This window comes from Elephantulus edwardii, unplaced genomic scaffold (genome assembly GCF_000299155.1).
Source record: "Elephantulus edwardii isolate Elephantulus edwardi_28Jun2011 unplaced genomic scaffold, EleEdw1.0 scaffold00001, whole genome shotgun sequence".
NCBI classification, from domain to species: Eukaryota; Metazoa; Chordata; class Mammalia; order Macroscelidea; family Macroscelididae; genus Elephantulus; species Elephantulus edwardii.
Genome location: NW_006399751.1, coordinates 35,154,578 through 35,164,268, shown reverse-complemented (window position 1 = coordinate 35,164,268; position 9,691 = coordinate 35,154,578).

Genomic DNA, 9,691 nt, shown 5'->3' with positions numbered 1-9,691 from the left:
GGGGGGAGGGGAGGGAAGTACGGGGGGAGGGATCTGAATGGGAAAAACCCAGAAAGCTTTAGTTTTCCCCTCGAGAACTTGGTCTGCCAACCCAGTCATGCACCAGCTGTCTCATTCCCTCCTGCTTAAGGTGAAGAGGTCCCACAAATGGTACATCAATCAGCAGTGATCCTCCAAGTACCTTACTCAAATTTCTGCTGTCCTACTTGTTCCTGGTGGGTGGGTCCCACTGTGACTTGCCGTTCCATGCTGAGGCTCGCTGCTCCCCATTGAAGCTCACTGCACCACACCAAAGCTCGCTGTTCCCAGGTGAAGCACACTGCTCCCTGCCAAGACTCCTAACCTCTAATATTTGTCTTCTTGATGTTGAGCTTCAATCCATATTGAAGACTATAGTCGTTGACTTTCTGCAGCAAGTGCTTCAGGCCTCCTTAGTGTCAGCAAGCAAGACTGAGTCATCTGCATAGAGCAGATTGTTGATGAGTCTCCCTCCAATCCTGATGCCACTTTCCTCCTCATAAAGTCCAACCTCCAGAATGATCTTTTCTGCATATAGATTGAAAAGGTATGGTGATAGAAGGCATCCCTGATACACTCCTTTCCTGATTTTGAACCATGCAGTGTTTCCTTTCTGTTTCGAAAATGGTTTACTGTTACAAGTACAGATTTTGCATGAGCATAATCAAGTGTTCTGGGATTTCTATTCTCTTCAAGGAAAGCCACAGTGTGTTGTGATCCACAAAGTCAAATGCATTTGCATACTTAATGAAACAAAGGTAGACATTCCTCTGGTACTCTTTGCTTTTGATGAAGACCCACCTGACATTGACATGTCTCTAGTGCCATAACCTTTTCTAAACTTAGCTTGCATTTCTGCTATTTCTCTATTGATTTACTATTCATTTTTGGGATGTCAAACGGATATAATCCAGAGTAATAGCAGAATACAGTCAAGACAGCTCCTGAAATATGAATGCAGGTACCTCAGCTTTGAGCCTTGTGATAGTGTTTATAAGTTCTCAGTCCTGCCAGTGCTGGCTTCCCATCCCCAGGTGTCCAACAAAGTTTCAGTATTGCCAATATTGGCTCTACTTTCTCCCCCTTCTGACCATAAGGTCCCATCTTACATCAAGTCTCTAGTTGAGTCTTAGATGTTGCTGCCATAGATGTAACTGGAGCGAGACGGCATCCTACATTCTCTCTTTTTCCCTTTCAATGGCACTAGAAGATCTATCTCTAAGGCTAGAGCTGTTCACTTTATTGATGAAACTAGCCAATACACTTGTAGATGATTGTTGATACTGGCCAATCCCCTTATGTAATAGTAGATAGCTAATCCCCTTGTGCATAGGCTAAAAAGCTCCGTTCTCATTTTCCCATCAATTGACAAAGCAAAGTCAAATAATGGCTTAAAAGTAATATTGAAAGATAACGTCCATACTTCTCAATATCAGGAAAACAAAGGTCTTCACCATAGGACCAACAGTTAGTGTTATGACATAAGGAGAAAGAATTGAAGGCATCAATGATTTAATCTTGTTTGGATCACAATCAGCATGTTCGAAAATTTTAATTTTCTTTAAGTTGAAGTTTTATTCATAAAGAGTACTGTTGTTGATTTTCATCAATACATGCTTCAAGCTCCTCTTCATTTTTAGCAAGTGCAGTTGTGTTATTTGCATATCACAGGTTGTTGATCCTGGATTTGAACTCTTTGTCCTACAGTCCAGCTTCTCAAATTATTTACTCAGCATACAGATTGAATAAAAGTAGTAAAAAGATACAACACTTATGCACGCTCTTTTTAAAAAGAATTTTCAAGCCTTACACTATCCCCTGGTTCTGTTTGAATGTCTTTATTTATACAGATGCTCCACATGAGCACAATTAAGTGTTCTGGAATTCCTATTCTTTGCAATGATATTTATACCCTTTTTTTTAACCTACACAGTATATTGTGTGTAATCAATAAAAGGCAAAATGTGCCTTTGAAGTATTAAAAAACAAAGATGTCACTTTAAAGGCTCATGTATGCATAACCCAAACCATGATAAGTATGTAAAAGATACATAATAAAAAAGAAGATTGAAAAAAAAAACTTGATGTATTTGAATTATGATGTTGGCAAAAATCAAACTCAAATTAATTGCTGTCAAATCAGAACCAATTAGAAAATTTTCCAGTGGGTTTTCAAGAAGCTGTAAGGAAGAGATTGCCTATATTTGCCCCTCAGAGTCACTGGTGGACTTGAACTGTGAGAGAGGTATTGCCTTTAGATTAGCACCACAATTCCCTCCAGACTATGCCAATATAACCTGAACTACCAGAAGAATAAAAAATCTTACTTGGGAAAAGTATAATCAGATTGCTTCTTAGAAGTGACATGATGAGACTTTGTGTCATCTATTTTTGAACATAATATCAGACAGGAAAAGTCACTGGAAAAGAACATGATATTTTGTAAATTAGATGGCATGCAAAAAAGATAAAGAACTTCAACCAGCTGGATTGACATGGTGGCTGCAGTAATGAGCTCAAGTATAGCAGCAAATTCTGTGTGTGGCACACGGCTGGACAGTATTTCATTCTATTATGAATAGGATCATTATGAGTTGGGTCAACTTGACATAACCTAAGAACAACAATACCACCACTACATACATTTCTAGTATTTTCTGCTTTGGAGTAAGATACATATGACATCAACAAAGGAATGTCTAGTTCCATATTCTCTTCTGAATTAATCTTAAATTTCTGGAAGTTCTATATGCTGCTGTAGCAATTTTAAAAAAACTCTTCAATAATATTTTGTTTGTATATAATATTAATAATATTGTTTGGTATTATCTCCATTCTGTTGTATCACTTTCTCTGGCATGCACATGGATATTGATCAGGCAGTAGATTTGAACTGTTAATGCTTCCATTAGAAGCAGAGTCTTTAACCATTGCACCAGTAAGGATCAGATCCTTAGATATTTAGAAGGAGGATTATATCCCTGAGGTATAGCCTTCTTCTTTAATATCTCAATTCTCTTGCTTTTAGGTGCCCTCGAGTTGAGCACAATTCATAGTGACCTTATTAACAAAAGATCTGAACCATCTTCTATCCTGCGCCATCCTCACACTTCCTGACACACAAGAGCCCATTGCAGCAGTCACTGCATCAATCCACCTGGTTGAAGGTCTTCCTCTCCTCTGCCGATCCTCCACTCTTCCTAAAAGCATGTCCTCCAAGGAGTAAAACCTCTTAGCAACATAAATAAAGTATGTGAGGTGAAGCCTCATTATTCTTCCCCAAGAACACCTTGGCTGCACCCTCTCTGAGATATATCTGTTTGATTTCTTGGCAGTCGATTTGATGTTCAGTGTTCTTCTCCAACACCACAGCCTAAAGGAATCAATTATTTTTCTGTCATCCTTATTAAATTTGTAGTTTAAATTTTATAGATATTTATTTGTATCTTACATTTTGTAAATAACTATACATAACTATAATAATATAATTATATATTATTTATAAAGTATATGTATATATGTATTACCTAATGCTATCTTTACCACTCTCTAATGGAATTGACTAGACAATGAATAAGTATGACAGAAAAAGAATGGATTCCCTTAGGCTGTGGTGTTGGAGAAGAACACTGAGCATTCAATCGACTGCCAAGAAAACAATGAGATATGTCTCAGAGAGGGTGCAGCCAGATGTCAAAATGGATGTCAGAAGAAGCTCTGAAGATTGCACTGGAGTTTAGAGAAGCCAAAGCACAAGGAAGAATTCAAGATACCAAAGAGCTGGACAGAAGATTCCAAAAGGCAACTCAGAATGACAAAGCAAAATAATACAATGAAATGTGCGAGGAGCTAGAGTTGGAAAATCAAAAGGGCCGAACTCATTCAGCATTAATTAAGCTCAATGAACTGAAGAACAAATTCAAACCTAGAGTTGCTGTAATCAAGGATGCTTTCAGCCGAACGTTAAATGATCCCGGAAGTATTAAAAGAAGATGGAAGGAATATACTGAGTCATTGTATAGAAAGGAATTGGCAGATACAGAAGAATTTAATGAAATAACATATGAGCAAGAGCATATGGTTATGAAGGAAGAAGTTCAAGCTGCTTTGAAGGAAATAGCAAAAAAATAAGGCCCCAGGAATAGATGGCATACCAATTGAAGTATTCCAGATAACAGATTTTGCCCTGAATGTGCTCACCAAGTTGTGCCAAGAAATCTGGAGAACAACCACTTGGCAAACTGACTGGAAGAGGTCTATATTTGTTCCCATTTCAAAGAAGGGTGACCCAACTGAGTGTGGAAACTACAGAACAGTGTCATTGATTTCACATGCAAGCAAGATTCCACTGAAGATTATCCAAAAATGACTGGAACAACACATCAGCAGAGAATTGCCGGAAGTCCAGACTGGGTTTAGAAGTGGTCATGGTACTAGGGATATTGTAGCTAATGTTAGATGGATCTTAGCTGAAAGCAGGGAATACCAGAAGAATGTCTATTTGTGTTTCATTGATTATGCAAAGGCTTTTGACTGTGTGGATAATAACAAACTGTGGCTGACTCAGAGAAGAATGGGAATCCCAGAACATTTAATCATGCTAATGTAAAACCTATACTTGGACCAAGAGGCACTTGTCAGAACAGAGCAGGGTAACACTGCATGGTTCAAAATTGAGAAGGGTGTGCGCCAGGGATGTGTCCTATCTCCATACCTTTTCAACTTGTATGCAGAGCAGATTATCCGGGAGGCTGGGCTCTATTAGGAGTATTGTGGCATCAGGATTGGTGGAAGATCTATTAACAATCTGCATTATGCAGATGACACAAGCCTGCTTGCTGAAACCGAGGAGGACCTTATGTACTTACTGCAGAGGGTCTAGAACTGCAGGCTTCATTATGGACTGAGGCTCAATGTCAAGAAGACAAAGATTCTCACCACTGGACCAATCGCTAGCATCAGGATGGATGGTGAAGAGATTGAGATTGTTCACAGCTTCAGTTTCCTCACCTCCACAGTCAACACTCTTGGCACCAGCAGTCAGGAAATAAAAAAAAAAAAAACATATTGCGATGGCAAAGTCTGCTGTTAGGGACCTCTCTAAAGTACTCAAGAGCAACGGTGTCTCTCTGGAGACTAAGGTGCATCTGACACAGGCCATGGTCTTTGCAATCACTTGTTATGCATCAGAGAGTTGGACAATGACTAGGGAGGACAGAAGGAGCTGTGGTGCTGTAGAAGAGTATTGAATGTACCATGTACTGCCAAGAAAACAAACAGATTCATCCTTGAGAGGATTAAACCAACTCCTTGGAAGCAAGGATTCTGGGGCTTTGTCTGACATACTTTGGGCATGTTGCAAGAAGGGACAGGTCCTTGGAGAGGGACATCATGCTTGGGAGGGTGGAGGGATGGCACAAGAGGGGAAGACCCTCCATGAGATGGATTGATTCAGTGGCTGGGGTAAATGGGATGGGTGTGTCAGAGGCAGTGCGATTGGCACAGGATAGAGCAGGGTTTAGGGCTGTTGTACATAGGGTCACTATGAGTTACAAACGACTCAATGGCACATAACAACAAGAAGTATAATTATTAATTATTATTATTATTATAAATGGAGTAATTAATAATATAATTATTAAATATGTGTCTTTATTAATATTATAATATTATCAGTCTTTATTAATTATATAATTATTAATTACTCCATTTATAATAATTAATAATAACCAAAATGGATTTGATTTTTAAATAACATATCTAACTCCTAACCCTCAAAATCTGGTCTATTTCTCTGAGTACTTTATTTATCCAAAATTAAAGATGACTAATAGTCAAGTGTTCTCTACCCTCACACCTGCCTCTGCCTTTGCTCTTTCTGCTTCATATTCCAGAGAGGTAATTTGTAACCTTCTGAATTATGTGATTTTTTTAAAAATTAAAATGCCACTGAAAATAAATCCTATATAAATCTCCATGGAGTGACCAGATTTTAGAAATAAATGGTCATCATCCTCAATCATTTGTAATTGTAGCAGCATTTAGTGCCAATCAGATGTTTTACCAGAAAACTCAACAACCTTGACAACATGCAAGAAAAAAGTTGCTAAGAAAGGAATTGTTACATACCATAGTGCTTATAAAATATTAATGTATATAATAAAATATACAAATGTACAAATCAGTCTAGATCTTCACAAAGCTAGATACAAATTGAGATCTCCGATGGGACCTGTGTGTCTACATTTGTCATGTGATGTCAGTGTTGCTGGTCTGTGATTCACACGTTGACTGACAAGTGTCTAGATAATGATTTCTTTATTCTCAAGTTTAAGAACCCTTTTAAGCATTTCATTATTGTCATTTTAAATGTTAAAAATATATAGAAACACAAAGAAGTAAAAATTTAAAATTACAGGCTAGGTTGTTGTATATGGATATATTCAGACAAAATTAGGATCCTCCTAGCTATATCATTTTGAAGCTGATTTTTAAATAACCTCAAGATCACTAAGCAATATATAGTAATTATAGAAAATCCATAGGTAATAACAAGCCAAGAGAAGATAAAAATTGTTTGTATCTCATCTTATCACTCAGACACAGGACATAAACACTGTTAAGATCTTACTCTCTTCTCTTCCACCTCTGCTTACTTCAATTCTTTGATCACTGCATAAATGTTCTGATATATCATGATAATAAGATTGGCAAAAAAGAGAAAGATACAGCTACATAACCGACCTAAAGTTTATAAAATTATAGTGAGATTGACTCTTTTCAATGTTCTCCATTTTCCATGGGCTTGCACTCATGAGTGATACAACATAAACAATGAGAACCTTCCCAGACATGACCCCCTTTGAGAAAAGGTGCAAAAGTACACCTCACTTCCATCACGGGGACAAAAAAGGTGACATATTTATACACTATCTTGTGCTTTGCATTGGCAAATTGGTGTTTCCATGTATATTAACTCTCCAAAAATGTGGTCTCTTCTGTGAATGGTTCAAGTGTGCTAAGTACAGAGAGCAAACCCTCAGGCTCAGTTTACTATAAAAATCCATTAGCATGTATGAGATCAGTAAGCACTGAGGGGATACAGAGATATGAGTAGTATAAGACACCATTTACTGCACTTGGAAAATGCCATGGAGCTGGCCTTGTGAGGTGACATTTATCTAAGAAATCTACACTGTGTCCAGAGTAAGGCCATCAATCTCACAGTTCATAAACCTGGGTACAGGGTGCCCTTATACTAATAGTTCTGGAACCGAAATGATTAGAGAGGAGACAAGGTACTATTTTAAAATGCTTAAGTAGTAACAGATTTCAACTGCAGTAGGAAAATTATTTTTATTTGGAGGTGAATATTTCATGGTCTATTTGGTTATACCAAGGTAAATCCAAAATGTTACGTAATGACAAAAAAAAATCTAAAATTATTTTCCCCTTGAGATCAGAATTGTATCTCAGCAGAGCTAATTTTCATTTTGGCTATGAAACAAAACCTTATCCTGGTTATAGAGAAAGAACACTTTATTTAAATTATCTCTCGGTGATATGCAAATGGACCAAGACCTTAAGTAAGTGGTTTCACTTAACCCTGTTATATGGAGTCCCATGCTTGTCTATAGATGATCTGGTGCTTGCAAGGTGACTGCAGACTGAGACCTCCAAAAGAGTAGGCCCAATAGATGAATTAAGTCAGACAATGGAAAAGGCTGTAATAACTTTCCTAGTTTTAAGAGTTTTTGTCTTCTTTTTGTTGTTATTCTTCTGTATGACTTTGTACTTCTAGTGAAGTAATCTAGCTTTATTTTCAAGCCTGTACCAGGCCTGTGACGATGCTCTAAAGCAAAATCTCCAGAGAAGCCTTGCAAGACTGGTTCCCTCCACAAGAAGGCTAGTTTTTTCACTATCCTTCAAGACTCAGAATTGGATATACGAGCAAAAATGGCAATCTATTTGGTCTTCCAATTTCTTTTTTCAAGTCTGGCTATTCCCTTTCTGGTAATAGCATTCTCTTCCTAAAGGGCAACACAAAAATTTAGAACTTGAAATACTCAGGTGTATTCCCATTCCAGTCTGTACTCCTGTGTTGCAGGAATTTCCAAGATCTTCAGTCATGGAGTCATATGCATTTTCCTAGCTGGCTTGCCAAGCAACATTAGTTGCTAGAGAGCATCATCTGCCTCACCCTCAAGTCCTATGGAAAGGAGCACCTCTCTATAATTCCCACATTTAAAAAAAATATTCTGTAGCACACCTAACCAAGAATTCCAAGATACTATGATTAAAAATATCAAGAAAACAAAAATCATCATATCTGGACTGGTAGACAACATCATGATGGATGGTGAAGGGATTGAGACTGTTAACAACTTCATCTTACCTGGGTTCATAACCAAAACACTTAGTATTAGCAGTCAGGAGATCAAGATATGGGAAAGTTTGTAGACAGAGACCTCTCTAAATGATTGAGATGTAATAATGTTGGTTTGAGGACAAAGGTGCGATTGACTCTGACCATGGGTTTTTCAGTCATTTGCTATGCATCTGAGAATGGGACAATGACCAAAAGTGACAGAAGAATTGATGCCTTTGAGCTGCAGTGTTGGAGAAGATTGCTAAAAGTCCTATGGACTGCTAAAATAATAAATTGATATATCTTGGGGAAGGTGCAGCCAGACTCCTCTGTGGAGACAAAGATGATGAAACTTCATCTCACATGCTTTGGTCATATTGCTACAAGAGGTTATTCTTTGGAGACAGACATGCTTACAAAGGTGAAGGGATGGGAACAGAGAGAAAGACTCTCAACTAGGTGAGGTGACCTGAAGACTGTGGCATTGGGCTTGAGTGTGTCAGAAATTGTGAACACGGCACAGGATAGGATGGTGTACAGATCAGTTGTTCTTAGGGTAGTTGTTCTAACGAGTAGTACTCATCTCGATGGCACGTAAAAACAACATCGCTTCTCGGCCTTTTGGCTAAGATCAAGTGTAAAAACAACATGATTTAAAAAGGATATAGTTATCTCGTTCTGTCCCCTCATTTTAAAAACAATTATTTGGGAAAAGTCAGGTGCTCAATATAGCAAGATAAAAAGTAAACCAAGGATTCTCAAACTCACTTTTATTTTCTGCCTCTATTCCAGACGGTCTCAAGCCAGTAGTTTTTTAAGGTTTCAGTTGCTTCTCTCATATGTCTAATACTCACTGATCTGTCCTTTACCTTTATTCCTTCCTTCCTTCCCACCCTCCCCCCAACCTACATAAGATATTATGTCACAGTATCAAATCACTGAAATATAAAAATATGTGGAGGATTTAGGTACTTTCCTTCCCATTTCTTGTCAGGGGAAGAACACACATCTTTGTCATCAAGACAAAGTGGGTTTTTTAAGAAGATTGTTTTCAACAAGTCTGTTCTGTAGTGGATATTGGCCGTGACCTGCTAGAAAATGAATTGTACCGTTCAAACATGCTAGTCGTCTAGTATTGAAAATTTATATTCCCATTCTAATGAAAAATGATGGCTTCTTCAATCATAAGCTGGGTCTGGTTTTATTTAAATATTTTAAGTGTCATCAGCAGAGGATCTATTGTGCTGGGCTTCGAAAGAGAGAAGCAAATAGTCACTTACTGAGCTTGATTGGGCCTGATGTGGT